Source organism: Strix aluco, chromosome 3 (assembly GCF_031877795.1).
Source record: "Strix aluco isolate bStrAlu1 chromosome 3, bStrAlu1.hap1, whole genome shotgun sequence".
Lineage (NCBI taxonomy): Eukaryota > Metazoa > Chordata > Aves > Strigiformes > Strigidae > Strix > Strix aluco.
The window spans coordinates 97,573,597-97,597,615 of NC_133933.1; positions in this window are offsets into that span (position 1 = coordinate 97,573,597).

Below are 24,019 nucleotides of genomic sequence, written 5' to 3' on the forward strand. Positions count from 1 at the left end.
GCAAATCACTTAAACTTTTTGTTCAGTTGTGAAACAAGGATGATAATAGTGTCTCTGTGGAAAAAGATGGCTACAGGGCTTTATTTTTGCTTCTGTAGATTCTGTAAATTTATTCAGCTTCAGTACCTCTGTAGGCTCATTAACTTCAGCTGGAATCGCAATCCTTGCCTCTTCACACCCCCCCCCAGGCCTCTTCCTCTGTCCTGCTGTGCTCCTCACCTGGCTCCTGTGCCTGCCCTCCTTCCTTGGGCCAGGGTTTCTTGTCAGCAGTGGGTGTATTTTTTGTTTCTTTCCCCACTTTCTTCCCATATAATCTGTATTTCTTTTTGCATCCTGCTTTCCTTTGGGGACCCCCAGGCTTGTCACTCATGGAAAATATATTGCACTAAGAATAGAGCACAGGCTGGAATAGGGCAGCAAAGGAAAGATACATCTGATGAGGTAAATGCTGGCCCAGAGTCCTGAAGAAACCACAGAGCAGCATTAACATTTCCAGGCAGCTGGCTCAGCAGTGATGTATTCTCCTACTGGTTAAGCAGCAATTATTGTCAGTGCTCTCGGAGCGCCGTGCTCCACAGAAATGAAGGGTGCTATGAAAAACATGTGCTTGCTTTGCTTGTGGTTGGGACAGGATGCACAAAGCATGGCTCCAAAAATCTCCTCTGCAGCGCCTTCTCCTGGTTCACCTAAAGAGAAACCGCAGCCAGTAACTCACAAGAGACTGCCCACCCTGTTGTCTCTCCAGAGGCGAAGTACATAATTGCTGCTGTCAAGCCTGTATTGCCACCAGAATCTTTGTGGTTGTGAATGTTTAACGGTAATTGTAATATGCATAACTCTTTAAACAAGCCACATTGCCGTGACAAACACCAGCTGAAGTCATGTTTACATGCTGACAAATGCAACCTGCAGCCACCTGTGGTTTGTAGCCATGGACAAATAATAATGTAGACAAACTGGATCTGACTTTTATCACTTGATCTGTTGAATTCAGCAGTGTTACGCTGCTGTAAGGAAAAGAATAGCTAGACCTTTATGTCTTGGCAGGTTTAATTGAGGACAGTCTGTATTTAAAGGGCAACAGGTCAGCCTATGGTTTGGGCTCTGTGTCTGCACAGGGGCAAATGAGGATGCAAAATGCTCCTTCCCCACACACTGTGGCCTTTCCACATGCTTTTTCTCTGACCTTGTGTCCAGGCATACAATGGCAAATGTATGCTTCCAAATGTCCTACCTCTCCCAGTTCAAAGGCCATCAGGACTGGATTCAGCCATGATGCTAATGGGGAAAACAAACTCCCTGTCATACTTCACAAAGCATGTACTGTATCAGGCAATGACAACAGAAGGCTGCAACTCATTTGTCCTCTTACTGTCAGCGGGTAAATTCATTGGACATTTCTAGCAGGGAGAGCATGGAGGGCAATAACCTGATGCTGAAGAGTCACACAAGAAGGAGCAGAGAAAGCTTGGGGATGTCTGTACTGTTGTAAGCCAAAGCTGGAAGAGGATGGTGATTGATATCATGTGTTATGTTGCAGCAGATACACAGAAGCATGGCTGATGCCTTATATTACTTAAAGCCACTGCCTAAATATTGTAGTGTTCAAAACTACAACCAGTGGTTCCATCCCATGGAGATCTTGTTCCATTGTAGAATATTTTACACCATTTGTCATATTTCTTAAACTTTAACTCTTTTGCTGCAGCACGGGAAGTGAAAAATCACTTTCTGTGCTGCCTCGTAATCTTGCCAGTAAGTTTCAAATGCAGCATCTGTTTAAAACAGCACCAATACAGGATGAAAAATATCAATCTAGTAGGGAAGAGGTTAAGTGTATTTGAACGTATTTGTTTCATGTTCCTTTTCCTTGCTTGAGATTTTCCTACAAGCTTCTACAGTCTCCTTAATTGCAGCCAACCATAAAACCCTACAGGTGATCCAAAAACTTTAAAGGTAGGATTTTCAGTGATAGAGTTTAATTGCTTATAAAACCTCCATGCACACATTGAGCTCAGGGAGGATTCCTGCAGGCTCACCATCAAAAACCTGTTTGATTTGTATTTGGCAACTTTCCTGATAATATCACGTGCTGAAGTTAATTACTTCTTTAGAGGACCAAACAAGAACTTACAAGAGAAGTGAATATATATTCTCTATGCTGTTTAAATATGAATCATCAGTTGTGGAAAAGGACACATAACAAAACATGAACACACAGGCATGCAATTAGTTATCATATGGAAAACCATCACTGATGTTTCACAGCTTCTATTTTCATAATATTTGTTTAGCTTTTCTGCCTTTGAGGACAAACTATTCTCACAGCTGTCAGCATCTGTGAAAAGTTTTCTTTAAAGGCCTAGTGAATATTATAGCAATGTTTTTTATATTTTTGTTTTCTTTTTTTTCCCAAATACCTTCTGTCTTAAGAAGCAAACACACTTATGAAACAAGTTTATTAACCAGACCCTACAATGCCGCAAGACATAAGTTCATGATCTAAAGGAATGCTGAGGCAAACTATTTTGACCCTGTTTTCTGACCCAGAGTTCTCAAAAATTATGTTCAGAGATGCCAGAAATTATCTGGCAGTTGCAAAGGCTGATAAACAAATTACCATCAAAATGATTTGATGCTGGTGTAGAAAAAACACAGAAGTGAGCTCTGCCCATCATGTTTAGAGTGAATAGGTGCATAATTGCAAAGAAAATATTACATGGATGTAGTGGAAGATATGGGGATGAAGTTTTGGCTTCTACACCACTACAGTAAATCCTACCCTATTGGATAGGTAAAATCCAGAATATGTTATTGTTTAGTGCTCTCTAGACTTTATCACAAGTTAGTGCAAATTAAAGATACTTTAACCTACATTTGGAGATCAAACTGTCCCAAGGATTGCTTCTCAAGGTCCTACAGTAAGTACAGCTCAGCTGAGCTTACAGAACCTCATCATGCCCAGGTCTGAGGTCTACTTGATGAAAACATTTACAGGAAACCGTTCTTCATTTGGAAACCTGACTACAATACACTGGTTTTTGGGGATTTGTTTATTTATTTATTTATTTATTTATTTATTTACAATGTCTTGTCTATCAAAGAGAAATGCCAGTTTTAATCATCTGTAAAGCTGTGACATGCTACTGTACTGAACCAGTCATAACCCTAAAATTTGTATCCTCTAAATTTCTGGAGTTTCTCATGACTGTTTTATTTTGTTCAGGCTCCAGGAACACCTGGGGACAGTCAGCTACAAAACAGGCAAACAAAAAAAAAACAAAAGAAGAAAAATAAAAAAAGAGGGGAGTTCAGAATATTCTATTTTTTTGCCCCTTTTAGGGGTTGTACCTGCAGTCACCCTGTAACTTAGGCACATAACTCTTTTCCCAGTCTCACACAGTTGCTTCTCACTTCTTGCTCTCCAACTTGGATCTTTTATCCAGGGTTTATCTGTAGTGATATCTCCAGGTAAATCCTTGATAAACAGAGGGATATCTCCCTCTGGAGAGGTATCTGACTTATCTCCTGCTCCTGTGGACCATGGCATCCACATGAGAGAAGTCTAAGAACACTCATACAGTCAATTACTGCATCTGCCATGTCTGGAGGCAGTAGCCTTCAGGTGAAGGGCAATAGCTAGCAGCTTAGCACTTGATGAGCATGTTTGCCCTTTCTCACAGGGCTTTGCTGACCTGCACTGCCTAGTCACTGAATCACAGAATCACAGAATTGTCTAGGTTGGAAAAGACCTTGAAGATCATCCAGTCCAACCATCAACCCAACATTAACAGTTCCCAACTACACCATATCCCTACTCTTAAACACGTCCAGGGGTGGGGACTCCACCACCTCCCTGGGCAGCCCATTCCAGTGCCTAACAACCAGTTCTGTAAAGAAATGCTTCCTAATATCTAGTCTAAACCTTCCCTGGTGCAACTTGAGGCCATTACCTCTTGTCCTATTGCTTATTACTTGGTTAAAGAGACTCATCCCCAGCTCTCTGCCACCTCCTTCCAGGTAGTTGTAGAGGGCGATGAGGTCTCCCTTCAGCCTCCTCTTCTCCAGACTAAACAATCTCAGTTCCCTCAACCGCTCCTCGTACGACATGTGCTCCAGACCCTGCACCAGCTTCGTTGCCCTTCTCTGGACACGCTCGAGTAATTCAATGTCCTTTTTGTAGTGAGGGGCCCAAAACTGAACACAGGAATCGAGGTGCGGCCTCACCAGTGCCGAGTACAGGGCTAAGATCACTTCCCTGTCCCTGCTGGCCACGCTATTTCTGATACAAGTCAGGATGCCATTGGCCTTCTTGGCCACCTGGGCACACTGCTGGCTCATGTTCAGCCGGCTGTCAATCAACACCCCCAGGTCCCTCTCTGACTGGCAGCTCTCCAGCCACTCCTCCCCAAGCCTGTAGCGCTGCTGGGGGTTGTTGTGGCCAAAGTGCAGAACCCAGCATTTTGCCTTATTGAACCTCATCCAGTTGGCCTTAGCCCATCGCTCCAACCTGTCCAGATCTCTCTGCAGAGCCTCCCTACCCTCGAGCAGATCAACACTCCCACCCAACTTGGTGTCATCTGCAAACTTACTGAGGGTGCACTCGATCCCCTTGTCTAGGTCATCAATAAAGATGCTAAACAGGAGTGGCCCCAAAACTGAGCCCTGGGGGACACCACTTTTGACCGGCCGCCAACCGGATTTAACTCCATTCACCACAACTCTTTGGGCCCCGCCATCCAGCCAGATTTTACCTAGCAAAGCGTGTGCCCATCCAAGCCACGAGCAGCCAGTTTTGCCAGGAGAATGCTGTGGGAAACAGTGTCAAAGGCCTTACTAAAGTCGAGGTAGACAACATCCACAGCCTTTTCCTCATCCAATAAGCGGGTTGCCCTGTTGTAGAAGGAGATCAGGTTTGTCAAGCAGGACCTGCCTTTCATAAACCCATGCTGACTGGGCCTGATCATCTGGTTGTCCCACATGTGTTGTATGATGGTACTCAAGATGAGCTGCTCCATCAGCTTCCTGGGCACCGAAGTCAAGCTGACAGGCCTGTAATTTCCCAGATCATCCTTCTGACCCTTCTTATATATGGGCGTCACATTGGCCAATTTCCAATCTGTCGGGACCTCCCCGGTCCGCCAGGACTGCTGGTAAATGATGGAAAGCAGCTTGGCGAGCAGGCGTGGTGGCTGTATCTGAAAGACTGCTTCAAATGTGCAAGGCCCAGGAATTGTTGATATTTGTTCAACTGGCATATTTTGCTTATCGTTTATATATTATTTTGTGGCTGAATCTCGAATGGCACAATTTGAAAATGCTTAGTGAACTTTATTACAGTAAATAATGATGTGAGAGGATGAAGAAGAGATGTACTTTTACTTAGGGAGACAAAAATGTATTCCAAAGACTGAAAAACAAAGGCTCAAAGCTGTGCTCAGGATGCTTCTGAAGCTACAACACAAGAGAAACTTTTAAAAGCCACAGACAGCAAGTTATGAGGAAATAGTGTATAGAAGCAGAGAGACAGAGAAAGAGGGAGATTTAACTCCCATTTCAGTTAGAAAAATGTGCTTGGAAAAAGTGCTGCTCTCCAGACTGAAAATGGCAGTCCCATTAGTTTTACCAGCAGCCCCATCAGTTTTCACTGTGAGCATAAACCAGCAAATGTTGCTCACAGTAAGGGTAGAAACCTTGATCAGAAAAGTGGGAAAGATCTACTGAATGCCAACACACTCATTTTCAGTGTTTGGAAACCTGACAGAAGCCCCTATTCAACTCTCAGTAATCCCAGTGGAAACCCTCCTCCCCACCTGATTTTCCTGGGATCTAGACTGAGTTTGTAGAGCACAACTGGTGCAACCAAGACAGAAAGTTAAGGTCACATCAAAATTCCTGTAATCTGCAACATTTCTGGGAGGCTCAATTGAAATTTGTACCCTTCCACTCACATACACACTACACACTAGCCAGACAGGATACTCAGACTTACCGACTTTCTAAATATTTCTTGAAACCTCTGGAATGTTTTGGGCAAGATCCAGGAACTGGAAAATATAATCATGGAGCTTCTTGAGAAAAAAAATAAAATACTGGTAATTAGTTGAAAGAGCACTAATTTAGAGTGACTGAGGGAAGCCAAAAGTTGCTGAATGGGTGGAACAGCTGGGTGAGGTTCCAGGCAGAGGTACTTGTGCTGGAAATCAAAGCCACGCAGTTGAGATTGAAGCTGCCGAGCTCACACTAAACTCTGCCTCAGGTTGGTCAGGGCTGGTGACAGCCATACACAGTGCCTTCTAGTGGGTCTGTCACAGCTTTTAACCATTTCTTTGGGCCCTTGGAGTAGCTCTAAGGTCAGCTGCCTGAAGCTGGCAGTAATGACTCTGGAGGTGAAGGGTCTGGTACATTGATTTTCTCGTTGACACTGTGAAACATAGCTGTAGTGATAAATATAGGGCAATACACAAGATGTGAGGAAGATCAGAACATACCAAGAACTGCATGAAACTGAAAAACAGCATATGCCCTGTGCTGAGAAGGGAGGAATACTCCTGGGAACTGTAGGAAATGACCTTAATAGGGCATGTGAGGATTTTTCCCTCCGAAGTGAAGAGCAAAGAGGCAAAAAGCATATCTCTCTCACCTCCGACCAGCACCTGGTGGGTAGAAGGACAGATTTCTTTTCTCTTCCTCACCTCTCATTCCCTCACACTGATCTGTACAGCTAGGGTTACAGACATTTTTCTCATGGCTGTCTGCTGTCTCTTGCTCCTGTAACCAGTTAGACTGATCATCATGATGGTTCAGGAAGGAATTTTTCCCCAGCTCTGATTAGAAAGGATCTTTGCATTGTTATTGAAAGTACAAAATCTCTGATGTGGGGAGATGCCAAGAATGTTGTCTACAGCTCTTTTTGTAGTAAAGGTCTGGAAATTATTATAAGATCTTGGGAAATACTCTGAGGGTTTTGCAGTGTGGGAAAGAGTAGAGTTCTTTGATCCAGCAGTATGTTACCTGGTTGTGGAAAGGGGATGGACTCGATGATTCATATAAATCTCTTCTAGTCCTTTATTCCTCCCTGGGAGTTTGCTCCACTCTTTTTCTTCCTAGGAAAGAAGAGGACAAGATTTCGTCCCCTGTGTTGATTGCATGTTGTTTTATCACTTTGTTTAGTAAGATGAATAACTGCTGTCCATGAGATAATTCACCCATGTCAATTCACTGGGGGATGCAAAGCCTGGCCTTGTTTGCTGTGCAGTGTGCTTTAGAGATTGCTTCAAACCATCAGGGAAGGCTTGTTTGCGCTAAATAGTGGTTTGCCTCTTGAGACTGGTGGTGTGTAAGTGTTCATGTTCCATGAAATAAAAGTTGCTTGACTGTCAGAACATGATTTCGTTAATATATGTGCCAAGGATTCTGCAAGCAGATGGAGCAACAAACAATGGCACATCAGAGGTACCTAGGAGAGATAAATGCTGAGAGAAACAAGTGAAAACTTCAAATTAGTGGTAGAAAACACTTTTTTTTTTTTTTTTAGTTTTATTGCAGCTTCAACTTTATATTCCGGAGTTATAGTCTGCATCTGCAGTTTCTTTCTTAAACATTAAAGGAACCAGACAAAGATTTTTTCTGGAGCACATGTCGTACAAGGAGTGGTTGAGGGAACTGGGGTTGTTTAGTCTGGAGAGGAGGAGGCTGAGGGGAGACCTCATCGTCCTCTACAACTACCTGAAAGGAGGTTGCAGAGAACTGGGGATGAGCCTCTTTAACCAAATAATAAGTGATAGGACAAGAGGGAATGGCCTCAAGTTGCACCAGGGAAGGTTTAGACTAGATATTAGGAAGCATTTCTTTACAGAACGGGTTATTAGGCAGTGGAATGGTGGAGTCCCATCCCTGGAGGTGTTTAAGAGTAGGGTCGACATAGCGCTGAGAGATATGGTGTAGATGGGAACTGTCAGTGTTAGGTTAATGGTTGGACTGGATGATCTTCAAGGTCCTTTCCAACCTAGTTGATTCTGTGATTCTGATTGTCTTTGTGTAAACTCGTGCTTAGATATTGCTGTTGTTTTTTTAGCATAGAACACATATGTTTTGTTCTTAATACAGCTGCAAATAGAGGAACTTCCAAGTAAAGGATACAGACTTACCTGACTCAAGAGTATTCAGCATGACTTGATTTCCATTCTTCTGTTTCTGTTAAAGTGATGTAAAGTGAACACTATTAGTTTGAATTGATTTTATGAAGAACCCTGAATCAAGGATGTAATAAATGCTGGAGAAAGAGAGGAACAGTTGTGATTAAAATAAATAGGCCATATTTGTTCTTTATCAATCTCCCCTCTTGTGCACACACGCACAGAATTTTTTCATTTAACAAAAAAAAGCTATAGCTATATAAAACCTGAAATATATATATAAAATACTTAAAGCATTGTAAAAGAAAAATATAATTCCAAACTCTTTGTCTTCTCATGACAATGGTTCCCTATATATCAGTACCGATTCTCTGTAAGTCCTAACAGAAGACTAAATTGCTTCAGCAAGGACTTCAAGTGTAAATGGTTAAGCAGACATTACAACCTTATAACAAAGATTTCAGCTAAGTCTGAATTCCATAGACTCAGCTGTGGAAAAAACAAATCCAAGAGTCACAAAGGGATGTTAAAAGCACATAGGACTGAATATACATGAGTCTGCTAGTCAGTAAGTGAGCCAATAATTAAATAATAGAGGACAGTAAAGCTATAAACACATATTAACCATTTAGCACTTTGGGTCCTGATCCAGTAAAACAATTCAGCCTTTGCTTAATTCCAAGCATGTGACTGGTCCCTTTGAAGTAAATGGAAAAAAGTTAATTGAGGTCAGACCCTCAAAATGGGGGTTGTCCATTTATTCACTTGAGTATCTATCTCCTACACAGAGACAGCTTGTGGCTCTCTGCCAGGTCGTGTGCATACACAGTGTGGGGTGTTTTCAGCCTCTTTTATTCTTTTGGGATCTTCCCCTCCCTTAACATGCCTATTTTCTTCAATGCTCTATCTTGCACTCTGCGTTCCTAAAGCAGAACTGTCCTCATCTCCTCTCACCTCTTCCCTGAATTATCATGGGAGTATCTCCGCACAGGCAAATACCACCCAGCAGTCACCTAGACAGCCAGTTGCTCTGTGCCTCTCATACCTACCTCCACATAGGGAATTACCAATATCAGTTGTTAAATTCTGGTGTGAACATGTTCCCATGGACAGAGAGGCTTGGTACAGACAGAGCTAGACCTGTTTCCCTAGCTGCCACCAGCTGTAATGATTCCATCTAAAGCAGGGTTCCTAATTTTAATTGATTTGGTGATCATCGTGTGCAGAACTGGTCTGAAACCATTCCAACACCGCTAGCAGTACATACAGCACAGTCTGGGAACCTCTGCCTGGAAAGACACGTACATTTACTGGAGAAAACCACGATCCTTGAATATCACATACCTTTCCTCATGAGCCATCAGACACATCTTTCATTTAGACAGGCACAGAATCAATACTCCTTCCCGTAATAGATATCTGACTAATAGGTTAGAAATGTCTGGTGTGAGTCATTCACTACTATCTTTTCTTCTGTTGCTTGGTGGTCCAAAAAACCGTGAAATACCCACCAGAAAGGGGAAAAAAAAAGAGGAATGTAAATATACACACTGTGTGTAAGAAATCTTTGGTGAATATACATGTCTGAAAACCTTCATTCTTCTACAACACAGAGCAAATGTGTTTCATTGTTTTCAGTCTCAAGCACACTCTTCTGCTCTTGAGCTATACACTTATGTATTTAACTTCTTGTTTTCCCTTGACTTCTTTCCATGTAATTTTCTTCTCCTTGGCTATACACAGCTTTTTCTGAAAGAACATTTTGTACTCGATCTCTAAGAAGGTTAGTTTAATGTTCATAGTGACTGATGGGGCTGGGACTGGCAGCACCAGCTCATGGGATTTGTGCATCCCCTCACACTGCTTTTTGAAAATTTGGAGTGGGATACTTTTAGACTGAAAAGCAGAAAATCACATCCAACTTCTATGAATATGAGTCATGTTGCCAACTCGTGCTTGCTGTGCTGGAAATGTATTTGGAAGAGAATCTTTTATTTTATTGCTAGCAGCAAATAGTTACTTGGAATCATTTGTCTTCCCCCCCCACCCTGCTCCGGTCTTCATGCTACATCCTGAGCTATTTCTTGTTCAGACAGGTGCCTACTTCCTCTTTACTTCTCAACAAAGCAACTCCAACCAAACAAGCATCAGCTAATGGCTGATGTCTGTCACCAACAGCACATGCAGTGGGAATGTCCTTGTGCATCCCTGAATGCACCTCCTTAGAAAGCGCAGGGTGTGCCGAACTGCCTCAGGACCCAGCCTGGGCTCTGGTACTGTTCCTAGGAGCATGGTCCAATGGCTCTGACTGGGCTGATCTGCAATGGGAACAGAGGAGATGTGACAACAGATGTTCTTTCACTGATGATACATTTGTCATTCTTTTCCACTTAATTTACCAAAGGTGATCAAATGGCCTCTTTGATCCTGAAATACCCCAAAGAGGCTGAACTTAGTACTTCTCACTCTTTGATAGGAGAACTAAACTTATGTTATCTAGACATCATTTCATATTGAAATATATGCAACAGATTTCTGTCTATTATATGCTTTGTTTGTGTCTACCATATATTATTCAGGTAAAGAAAGATAGAAATATTTGTTAGTTTAATATATTCAAAATAAGATGAGAGATTAAAAAAAAAAGGAAAAGGAAAAAGGAAAAGAAAAAGGAAAAGGAGCAAAAGAAGAAGAAAAAACAAACAAAAAAAAAAAGAAAAACCATACCAAAAACAAAATTGAGAAAGAAAATGTAAAATGTGGGATAAAAAGAAAAATAAATAGAAAAAGAAAGAGAAAAAGCTCAACAGCTTCATCTGACAGAATTCCAGGATCTGAGGAATTCACTCACTAGCAGAAAAAGTATATGTGTGTCCACTTGTATAGAACAGTGCACTGAAACTCCCTCTCTCAAAAATATTGAGATACATAAAACTGTGATATTGGGAAGGCAGGAAGAGCAGTGTAATCAGTGTTCAAAATGGTTTCTTCTTAAAATGTGCTTGGTTGCTCTGGAAGCTTTCACTCCCTGGAATGGGATTTTCCATTCTGGTGGTGTCCTCTTGTACAAATACTGGTGTAAATTTGGAGGAACATAGAATAGTTTGGGTTGGAAGGGACCTTTAAAGGTCATCTAGTCCAACCTCCCTACAATAAGCAGGGACATTTTTTATCACCAGCTCTGATTTTTAGCAAAGTATATCTGGATGCAGAGCATCCAGTAAATAGCAGCCGAGTATGGCAACACTTAGTAAAGTGTTTCAGAGCTTTCAGAGAAGTGTAAGATTCTGTATGGACAAGAAGAAACAGTAGCAGCATAAATGCACAGCTCTTAATCTTGCTACGCAGTCCCTCCAAAGTCACATAGCTCTGCCTAAACCAGCCAGCTTTCTGTCAATTCCCAGGCATGTTGATGCGGTATGCCAAACTTGAATAACTATCTGTGTGTGTCAAATGATCACCAGTTAAAATGGTGGAAATATTCCTGGGAAATTAATTAGAATAGTGTAAAGAAAAAGTCATTGGTCGTTTTCTAGAAAAAAAAACCCAAAACCAAACCTATCAGAGAAATCTTCTCCCTGTCCTTTTCTCTTCTACACCTGGGTCCTTTCTTCATCAAGGGAATGTCCTTACCATGATAAGCCCTTAATGTATATTTGCTTTGCTCTTTCTATTTTCAAAACTCAGATTTGTTGACTTCGGTTGTTTTCTTACCTTTTTTTTTTTTTTTCTTTATATTATTTGTCAGAACTCACACTCAGTGTATCTCAGGGCTCAGCACTCTTGCTTAAACTGGCTTTTTCATGCTCTCCTGTCACTTGTATCACAGCCAAACAAATTGGCTAGAATGAATGCTGTGACCTGACTGCATTATTTCTAGTCAAAGATGGTAACCTCTTTGACATTAGAACATAGACCAAAAAGGGTCCTGAAAGACCTCGTTTTTGTGTAAGAAACCTGACTAGACTCTTGTGCTGACAGCCCCAGCATATGAAATCAGGGGAAGAATATAATCTAGGTACTGTCTGCTAAGGATCACTTCCCTCTGCCTGGGGGCTTGTAGCATCAGCACTGCTAAAGCGTAAGAGATATGCCTGTGGAGTTAGAGGTAATGTATGAAGGAAAAACAGCTTTATTTTGTGCCTCATCTTTACTTAGTATGAGCTCATATGTGGAAGTACTTGGTACTTTGACTCATGTTAAAAATAATTGTTACTGTTATGAGAAATGTATTTTCTCATTCAATAAACCAAAAGAAAAGCAAATATTTGATCCTGTGTACAGGGATAGGAATGACTTTTAATAAACTCTATAGGCACTCCTGTTTGTTTTTTATGCTTAGACATGTAATTTTTGATCTTTTCCTGGCATGCCAACCATGCCAAATGGTTTATAGAGCTATATTCACAGAATATGGGAGCTTTAAAGTTTATGTCCCTGGATATACTTTCCAAAGCAGGATGCCTGAGTTGGTACAAAGTGTGCTCATATTTGTTCCTCATCATTAACAAATTTACTTAAGTTGGATTTAAAATATGGAGGGTGTTTTATTTCCAGAAAATAACAGTATTTTTACAAGACATTTAGGATAACTTAAGGCCTTGTCTTGTAATACCAACTGGCTATTAAATAATATAGTGGAGAAATGTATGATTGAAAGCAGAGAACAGAAAGACCTAGTAGATTACAGAATTACAGAATCACAGAATTGTCTAGGTTGGAAAAGACCTTGAAGATCATCCAGTCCAACCATCAACCCAACATTAACAGTTCCCAACTACACCATATCCCTCAGCGCTAAGTTGACCCTACTCTTAAACATGTCCAGGGGTGGGGACACCACCACCTCCCTGGGCAGCCCATTCCAACGACTAACAACCAGTTCTGGAAAGAAATGCTTCCTAATATCTAGTCTAAACCTTCCCTGGTGCAACTTGAGGCCATTACCTCTTGTCCTATAGCTCATTACTTCGTTAAAGAGACTCATCCCCAGCTCTCTGCAACCTCCTTTCAGGTAGTTGTAGAGGGCGATGAGGTCTCCCTTCAGCCTCCTCTTCTCCAGACTAAACAATCTCAGTTCCCTCAACCGCTCCTCGTACGACATGTGCTCCAGACCCTGCACCAGCTTCGTTGCCCTTCTCTGGACATGCTCGAGTAATTCAATGTCCTTTTTGGAGTGAGGGTCCGAAAACTGAACACAGTAATCGAGGTGCGGCCTCACCAGTGCTGAGTACAGGGCTAAGATCACTTCCCTGTCCCTGCTGGCCACGCTATTTCTGATACAAGCCAGGATGCCATTGGCCTTCTTGGCCACCTGGGCACACTGCTGGCTCATGTTCAGCCGGCTGTCAATCAACACCCCCCAGGTCCCTCTCTGACTGGCAGCTCTCCAGCCACTCCTCCCCAAGCCTGTAGCGCTGCTGGGGGTTGTTGTGGCCAAAGTGCAGCACCCGGCATTTTGCCTTATTGAACCTCATCCAGTTGGCCTTAGCCCATCGTTCCAGCCTGTCCAGATCTCTCTGCAGAGCCTCCCTACCCTCGAGCAGATCAACACTCCCACCCAACTTGGTGTCGTCTGCAAACTTACTGAGGGTGCGCTCGATCCCCTTGTCTAGATCATCAGTAAAGATGTTAAACAGGAGTGGCCCCAAAACCGAGCCCTGGGGGACACCACTCGTGACCGACCGCCAACTGGATTGAACTCCATTCACCACAACTCTTTGGGCCCAGCCATCCAGCCAGTTTTTTACCCAGCAAAGCGTGTGCCCATCCAAGCCACGAGCAGCCATTTTGTCAGGAGATGCTGTGGGAAACGGTGTCAAAGGCTTTACTAAAGTCAAGGTAGACAACATCTACAGCCTTTCCCTCATCCAGTAAGCAGGTGGTTGCCCTGTCGTAGATGGAGATCAGGTTTGTCAAACAGGACCTGCCTTTCATAAACCCATGCTGACTGCTCCTGATGGCAGGTTGTCCAGCACATGTTGTATGATGGTACTCAAGATGAGCTGCTCCATCAGCTTCCTGGGCACCGAAGTCAAGCTGACAGGCCTGTAATTTCCCAGATCATCCTTCTGACCCTTCTTATATATGGGCGTCACATTGGCCAATTTCCAATCTGTCGGGACCTCCCTGGTCAGCCAGGACTGCTGGTAAATGATGGAAAGCGGCTTGGTGAGCACCCCAGCCAGCTCCTTCAGCATCCTGGGGTGTTTCCGGTCAGGTCCCATAGACTTGTGTATGTCTATGTGATGCACTAGGTCACTGACTATCTCCTCCTGGATTTCAGGGGGGTCGTTCTCCCAGTCTCTGTCTTCTGGCTGAGAAGGCTGGATTCCCTCAGTACAACTAGTCTTGTTATTAAGGACTGAGGCAAAGAAGGCATTAAGCACCTCAGCCTTTTCCTTATCACTAGTTACTATGTTTCTTCCTGTGTCCAGCAGGGGATGAAGGATCTCCCTGGTCTTTCTTTTGCTGTTCACATACTTATAGAAACATTTCTTGTTGTCCTTGATTGTTGAAGCCAGATTTATTTCCAGCTGGGCTTTAGACCTCCTGATTTCCACCCTGCATAGCCTCACAGCATCTTTGTAATCATCGTGAGTGGCTAGCCCCTTCTTCCAAAAGCTGTAAACTCTCCTTTTCTCCCTGAGTTGCAGCCAAAGCTCCCTGTTTAGCCAGGGTGGTCTACTCTGTCGACGGCTTTTCTTACAGCACCTGGGGACTGCCTGCTCCTGAGCCATTAACACTTCCTTCTTAAAGAGTGCCCAGCCTTCCTGGACACCTATATGCTTCAGGACCATCTCCCAAGGGATTCTGTCAAGCAGGTGCCCAAACAAGACAAAGTCAGCCCTTTGGAAGTCCAGGATGTCAGTTCTGCTTCCCCCTCTCCTGGCCTCTCTAAGAATAGAGAACTCTATTATTTCATGGTCGCTGTGCCCTAGTCATCCTCCAACTGCCACATCATCCACCAGTCCTTCTCTGTTCACAAAGAGGAGATCCAGCAGGGCACCTTCTCTGGTCAGTTCACTCACCAGCTGCATCAGGAGGTTATCTGCCACACATTCCAGGAATCTCCAGGACTGGACCCACTCTGCTGTGTTGTATTTCCAGCAGATGTCTGGGAAGTTAAAGTCTCCCACAAGAACAAGGGCAAGCGATCGTGAGATTTCTCCTAAATGCCTATAGAATGCTCTCTGTCCAGTGTGGGTGACCTATAGTAGACTTCTACTACAACATTACCTAATCTTTATCTTTTCCAGTACATTGATTTCTCTGGTAGTTACTGGATAAACACAGTCCTTTCCTGATGAGTCTCTAGATTCAATTATTTAAGGTGTAATTTTGAGCAAATTTTTTTCCAGAAACATTAAGAGGGAATCACAGAACAGACAGATGGAGTATTTATTTGTCAGAGCTCTCAAAACTGAGGCCTTATTTCTACCACTGTGTTTTTTATTTACACAGTGTCCTGTTTGCCTTATCATGTTACTGAGATAAGAAATGCAAGAATACCGGTAACATAGGCCATCATTTATCCCTCTAAAAATCCCAAGCTGTATATTCATCAATGAATTGCTGTGACTTTTTTGCTAGATAAGTGGAAATGTTTAACACAGTCAGGTGCCCAAATCCTGCTCTCTTTCTGAATTGCCTCATTGTTTGCTGATGGCTCACGAGTGGAGTGATGGCATGAATAGGACTTTGGAAAGCACCTGTGCTTGAAGAGAATTGATATGAAGATGAGAAAGCAGTGCCAGATCATACTCCCAGGAAAGAGCAATTGTGGCAGATATCCAAACACTACTGAAAGAACGGACCTGAGGAAATAAGATTTGTAAATATCTGTCAGGTAAACAATGCCTTAGCTGAATTATGAATACCATGGAAAATTTTGATAATCTCTAGGAAGATAAAGTTGATTTTTTAAATAATTAAATCTAATCTCTAACTGTCTTCTTGTTTATGTACTTATTTCCTGCATTTAGAAAGTCAAAGGCATTAAGGTCATTTAGTGAAACATATATATGAATGAGGAACAAATATGCACACTACAATTTAGAGACATCCTACATGGTGGCTATTTGTCAACATGGTGTTTCCTCGTCTCGAGAGAAAGCAAAAGAGAAAATGTTAAGGCAATTGATTTTCATTCTGTGACCCTTTCTTCAGTCCATTCTCTACTTCTATTTTTTCTATTGCCTTTCCTTATCTTATGATGATTTTATTTAGATTTTAAGGTCTAAATAAATTTGACTAAGGGGTTGCTGCTTCAAAATAGTGCAGTGTTTACAACTTTTTGGAAGATTGTTACAATGCATGCAACAAATAGTTGAATGAAAATTTCTAATATAAAGATTCAAAGCCAAGAGAAGTATCATTACCTCATCTAGTTTATGTATGACACTTGTTAATGATCATGTACTTTGTTTGCAACTCTTGTTCATAAATTAATCTGTCTTGTTATATAAGCCACTCATAAATATTTAATGTTATTTATAACCATATATAATAAATAACATATAATGAATAATAACACACCAAATTTTCATTATATTTCAATAATAAATTATAATATTTTGTATAATGATAAGATTTGACTTAGTTAGGTAAAATCTTTTCTGAACCATGCTTACTAAGTATTTTTGGTTTGATAGTGACCCCTTGATAACTACTATTTCAATTTAGTTTTTCAACTGCTTATTTACCTAATCTGTAGTGACCTTGTTTTGACTAGTGATGAGGAAACTTATTGTGGTTTTGAGAGACAATTTACAGACCGATAATTTTGTGTAACCCAAATACTTGCATAAACAAATGCATTTTGATTGAGTTTATAGTCTAATGACAGTCATGACCCTAAGTGGTGTTGTGACTAGCTTGTTGTGACCCTCAGTTTATGAAGATGTCATGTGAGGCACTATCACAAGCTTATTAAAGCCAGACATATCATTTCATCATATATCATATCATATCATATCATGATCTCATCATCTCATCTCATCTCATCTCATCTCATCTCATCTCATCTCATCTCATCTCATCTCATCTCATCTCATCTCACATCACATCACATCACATCACATCACATCACATCACATCACATCACATCACATCACATCACATCACATCTACTGCTTCCTGTCTACCCTATAAGACAGTTATCCTACCCTATAAGCCAGTTATGTTGTCAAAGAAAAAAATTTGAGCTGACAAACTTTGTTGGCTGGCACCCTACCAGGTATCAGTGGGACCTGCCAAGATTTGTCTTGGCAGTTTCTCCTATCAGAACTATGAAAGTTGGTGGGGCACAGAAAAGCAGATGGTGTGTTTACTCTAAGGAATTATTTATAATGACATTGTTTATGATAAATTTATCTGTTTCTTATCAACTTAGGAATTTCCGTATTGGCATTCCAGCACCAGGTGAGACCCATGACTATGGAGGCATTAATGATTTCCTCTGAAAAGAGGTTGAAGTTATATAAGACTGCAGAAAGGATCTTGTGATGCCTTTCTTCAAGAAGAAAAATGCAGGAAAAAACCCAAAGAACTATAGACCAGTCATCATCGCTTTTATTTCTCTGAATGAACACTTAGAAGATAAGAAGATGAAGAATATGCATCACCAGGTCATAGTGAACAATCCAGGAGACGCTGGCCATTGTTTTTGCAGATGTGCAATGCCAAGCATAGCAGGGAAGGTCAATGATTCAGAGTGACTGAGTAATAGTGGAGGGAACGGGCACCCTGTGAGCAGCGACTGTGTCTGCCCACAGGAGAGGATTGCTGGTGTGAGAAGTTACACTGTGCCAATTCCCAGATCTGCCACGCTGGCCCCAAAACCGAGCCCTGGGGGACACCACTTTTGACCGGCCGCCAACCGGATTTAACTCCGTTCACCACAACTCTTTGGGCCCGGCCATCCAGCCAGATTTTACCCAGCAAAGCGTGTGCCCATCCAAGCCACGAGCAGCCATTTTGCCAGGAGAATGCTGTGGGAAATGGTGTCAAAGGCCTTACTAAAGTCAAGGTAGACAACATCCACAGCCTTTCCCTCATCCAATAAGTGGGTTGCCCTGTTGTAGAAGGAGATCACGTTTGTCAAGCAGGACCTGCCTTTCACAAACCCATGCTGACTGGGCCTGATCATCTGGTTGTCCCACATGTGTTGTATGATGGTACTCAAGATGAGCTGCTCCATCAGCTTCCTGGGCACTGACGTCAAGCTGACAGGCCTGTAATTTCCCGGATCATCTTTCTGACCCTTCTTATATAATAAGATATATTATATAATATATAATAATATAATAATCCCAGACTGGTAAACAATATTGATAATGCTTCCAGTAGCAATTCACTTGAATTCAAATATCAATGTCAACTACATCAGTATTGACTCATCTTTGTCTTTTCATGGTTTCGTGCGTACTATTAAGTAGTGTATTATGCTTCCCTGCAGAAGCCACTCTTTATTCAGTGCTGTAGTTATATGTCCACTTTGACGATTTTCACATATGTTAAAAATAAACGACTGTATTATTCCTTGGTTAGGAGTTTCCTGGATCTCTCTCTTGAACTACCAACTTGGCCACTTCCTAGATTGATGGTTCCCTATCTTGACACTGCATTTCAGCTCTCATTTCTTACATTCCACTGGGAATTAAGGAGGAACTAGTGTATAGAGTTCACTCTTGATACTTCTACACTTATCTGTCTTCAGATTGAAGATCTCAGAATTACCCAGCTGAGGGTCATGCCAAAATGCATTTAAAAAATCCCGGGAGATGTGTAGATAACATGGAAGGGCTCTTACAACCTTTGACAATATCTGTGCCAAAGTAAGACATCTTGGGATGTCTCATATCAATAAATCTCTGTCTTCTGACTCATGACTGCCTTGCAGGCAACTAGTGCACACCTCATACAGCCTGCTTGACTTCACATACCCGGACATGTAGGGCCCCACATGCCCTAGAGAGCTCTCTGCAGCTCAGCTGGAATGAAGGAGATGGATTAATTTGATCCTGACAGCAGTCTTGGAGCACCCATAGCAGATAGACTCTGATACAGTCATTGATATAGTCACTGAGATTTCTGTAGTTCCAGCAGATAAAGAAGACCTATTATCAGACAAGGCATCCACTTCAGTTTGTTTGGTTTTTTTTTGTTTGTTTTTTTTGTTTTTCACATTGGTTTATTTAGCTGTAAAATTAAATTTTCAATTTTTTTTTTAACATTTATGGATGTGTGTGCTTAGTGCTGCTTCTCTAACCACACTGATCTGAAAATATGCCAAGTTGCTGTACAAATTAGAGCCACCACAAAAATGAAACCCTACAGTGAAAAACAGCATTGTCAACAGTCCATCCTTAGAAATGAAGATAACTGAGTAGGATAATTGCAATCACAAAAATAAAGCATCTTTTGAGGAAAGAACACACAATAGCACCAGATTTTTCTGATGGGCCATTGCTATAAAGTATTTTGTCAAAAGTGAATTTTGAACACCTAAGAGCTGTTTTTGCAAATGCAAATGAAATCTATATGTAGTAATTAACAAAAAGAAATAAACGAACACATCTTTAATAAAAGAAGTAAAATGAATTCCTACACAATATAGTTAATTTGTTGTCAAATCCACAAACTGTGGCAGTGGTTAATTGTTTGAGTTCACAAACTGGCAGCAGTTAGTTGATATAAAGTTAGTGCTACGGTCTCTTACATATTTTCTCTGTCAGCTCTATAGCTTTTAGCATCTGCCTAGACATGTTTTAGCAGAAATGCTCCTAAATTTAATAACCTGCTTCTTTCCATCATCCTTTCAAGTATATAAGAAATCAAGGATGGGATTGCAAGAGTTTCTGGAATGAAATCTCAACCACTGGGAATACTGGCTTTTTTGAGTATGAGCCAGCTCTGCATAAGCTCAGCATTTTTGTCTTTATTTTGTGATTTATTTATTCCTTATGGTAGTATTTTATCTTGAAGATTCTATTAGAATGCATGAGTTCAGCAAACTTCTTCAAAAGTCAGTGCTGGGAACAGCAAGAGAGGTACAGAATTTGCTCCTTCAACTTACTAAAGAAACTCTCTGATCACTGAGAATTGGTGCAAGCAATATAGCACATCCTCACAAAATAAGTCTGAAAAGATGTCTGTATATGTAAATTTCTACCCGTCTAAAGTTACAATGTGGTCGTCATTTGTCCAGGCAGAGGACAGGACAACAATATCCCTGGGATATCACTGTCAGACCATGACTCAGACCTGTGCTGTGTTCAAGGGCTGCTTGTGCCACCCTGAATAAACCACACTGAAAATTCTTCTGCCTCAACTAGTCATTGGTTAAACGATAATGATAGCACCTATGAGTCTTGTCAGAAGAAAATTTGAGGGACACTATGATATAATGCCAGATAGGATCTGTATAATGGATAAGTATGTCTGAAAGAACCTGTTTTCTAAATTATGTGCTGTAAGGTTTAAATAAATACCAAACTTTTGACAAGGAGTTGGTATGTATGGGGTAAATACAATACTTTCTGATCACTTTCTGATTTCTAGCAGAAATTCCTCCTATTGCAAAAAATCCATGACCATGTGGTCAGCAGCAAACATCTTAGAAATTTTAATGGGATGACTATTTTGACATATAAGCTTTCTTTTTTCCACTATGAAATGAGTATTTGTATATATTTTTTTTAATTTTAAGCAAAATTTTGGCAAAAATTGGTTATTTATTGGATATAGGATAGCTCAGGAACAGGGGGAAGAAGGATTATGGTTTCCCACTTTAAAATGTAGAAGAATACACTTTAAAAATTGTTGGCACTAAAGAAGCATTAGAGTTTTGGCCAGCAAAGAGAAACAAGTACTTTGCTAAATCTGAATGTCTGGGTTCAGAGCCATGTATTTAGGTTCTAGTACATTCAAATTTCACACATTATGGAATTTTTTAAGGTTGTTTAAAAAAATCTGTGACTGTTTCTTCAATTAAGGTCCAATTTTTGAGTACTTGCTGGTGGAAGTAATAGACATTAATCAGACAAAGCTATTTTTTCTTGGGTGCTACTCTCTCACTTGATGGAAATAGAACTGATGAAGATAAAAAAGAATTGCTGCAAAGCTATAAAATTAGACTGTAGGAATTTTCTGATGTGCTAGTATGTCACTCAGTGCCATAGATGAATTGTTGAATAAATGGTAAAAAAACCCCTGTGTAACAGAGTAAATTAAAGGTCACATGCAACAATAAAACAGAAGTAAAATTCTGTGTTATATATGCACATAAAGATATTTTACTTCTCTGCATTATTTAAATACTTCATTTGATACTCATGTGGCCAGAATGACAATGAAATGAATATTGAACGATGCTCTTCTGCCTCAGGCTTTGTGAAAATATGTTTTTTGGGGAAACTATCCCTCAAATGCCTATAGTGGAAGCTTGCCTTTGATGCATTCTGTCCTTTAAGACATCTTTAACAGTCTGAGGTCACTACTGGAGGACATATTCCCCTAAGTGAGAGAAAGCCAACAACTTCTACTTTTCACATAAATGTTCTGAATTTCTGAATTTCTGAAAAGCATATTGCTGCCTCAGTCTGCTTCTCAGTGCCCTAAGTTTATTTTATAAATTTAGGGTAGATTGCAGCCTCTGTAACTTAGGTGTTTATGCAGAGAGTAGTAGTAGTAGTATTCTCCTGCAAACCCTTTCTCTCTCTCTCTCTCTCTCTCTCTCTCTCTCTCTTGCCCGAATAGGAAATATAGGTATTTATTGCCTAGATTAAGACATAAATTAGGTTCTCAGGTCAGGTGGACTAGATGCCACGTTATAACTCTGCATGTTATAACCACCTCAAGTTTCTTACCACCAGTACTGCTGTAAGGGAGATGGAGCTAGCATCTACAACACAGAGGGGTAAAGTGGAGGCTTGTGCCCTTCTGGAGTGGGGTTGGTTGCTAAATGGGACACTTCTGGTCATCTAAAATGACATTAGATGGAGATGTGGGATGGCTGAATCCTGCTTGAGTAGTCTGTCATTGAGGAGGGCTTCAGCAAGAGGTATTAAACTCTTCAACTATATACATGTCTTCCTTTGACTCAAGAGAAATTAAATGGTATACAATGAGGAAAAGAATAGATTCAACTGGATTCCTACTTTCAAGATGTGGAGACTGATTTCCCATCTTTGTATTTGAGGTAATCAGTCAGTTACATTTGGTAATTGACTGATTACCTCAATGATAATCATTGTTAAGGTGGTACCATTTTTTAGAATTTTACCAGTGGGGCAGAGATAAAGAACATTGTGTAAAAGTTATGTGGAGTTACTAATGACCTTTATCTAATGAAATAATGGAATAAACTGACTTCAACAGCAAACTCAGTTTAACAACAAAAATTCTGGCTCATGGTCAAAACTTTGGGGAAGTTTATGGTATAAAAAGAATTTGTATCAACTGAGACTTGATCACATGTACTTTAGTTTGAATGGAGAAAGGTTGTTTTTATATAGAGATAGAAAGAGGATTCATAATAAGTCCACCACTTTGGTTGAAAGAGTAATCACATAAATCTTCAAATTTAACCCTGATGGGTTTCCTCGTGACCACAAGTAAGAACAAGTTGGAAGAAAATGTTGCCTGAAGGCTTGCTGAGCAGGGAATTTAATTAACTTACTTTCAAAGGATGATTTTCACAGCATACCAAGATGAATGATCTGCAGGAACCTGTAATTATTAAAATCAAATTCTATTTTAATTTGCTGTTGGATGAGAAGCACAAAACAGCTTAATAAAATGAACTGTCTGTCATCTCAGCTGAGATGCAAGCAATCACATTTTTGTGGTATGGACTTGTCTTTGATCAGGAATATCTAACTGCCAGTGAAGTAGTAAATGTGATCATCATATCATGGGCATATTACTACCAACCTAAATACCAGCTGAAATTATTATTTTCTCCCCCAGACTTTCCTATCTTCCATTACTGTATTGCACCACTGTATTCCTGCTCATAAAGGCCCACAACCTAACATCCTCAATTTGATAATTGTGACAATAATAATTAAGAAATAGGAATGGTACAATGGGCCACAAGTCTTTAAACAGAACCAACACTGGAGTTGAATTTTACAAGAAACTTACACCTTTTCCAAAATAAGCTTTTTTTTTTATTATTATTTTGTTTTTTACAAGAATAGCATATATAAGGGCAGTGCATTATGCTTCTGCAATGAACTATTATTTTGTTTAATTATGGAAAGCACAAATAACTGAACCAAGTAATAAGTCAGTTAATGGTGGTGTTGACTGGTGCAGGTGATTACTCCTAGAGGGTTCTGTTCTTGTCACAGTCACTCTCAACCTCTCTTCCACATCCTCCTCTGCAACATTTACAATATACGCTGCTGTTTTTCACTTTAGTCAATGTGCATTTTGGACAAGCAATTTTATAGATATCATGAGATAAATTAAAAACCCAAGAACATTTAAAGAGCTATCCAAGGCTATCTTTTAAGAATTAGAGAATGATGGAGTAGATCCTGAGAACTGAGGAGGGCAAATATAGGACTTTAGAAATAGGACAAGAAGAACCTGGTTGATTTTCTAAACTTCATTATACAGAAAGGTGTTGGTGCAGATGATTTGTGAACACTGAGATTATCTTACAATACAACAAGGCTGCAAGAAACAGCTGGTATAGTTCTATCACTAGCAAGTCACACTCAAGTAAATGATCCTTTAACTAGTTCATTTGTATAGCAGCTAAGGAAGAGGGCAGGAACAATAGGATGGTCTTTAATAAACTTTTCCACAGCCTCATACAAGAATGACATCTCACACTTAAATTAGTGTAAACTGGATGCCCAGTATAG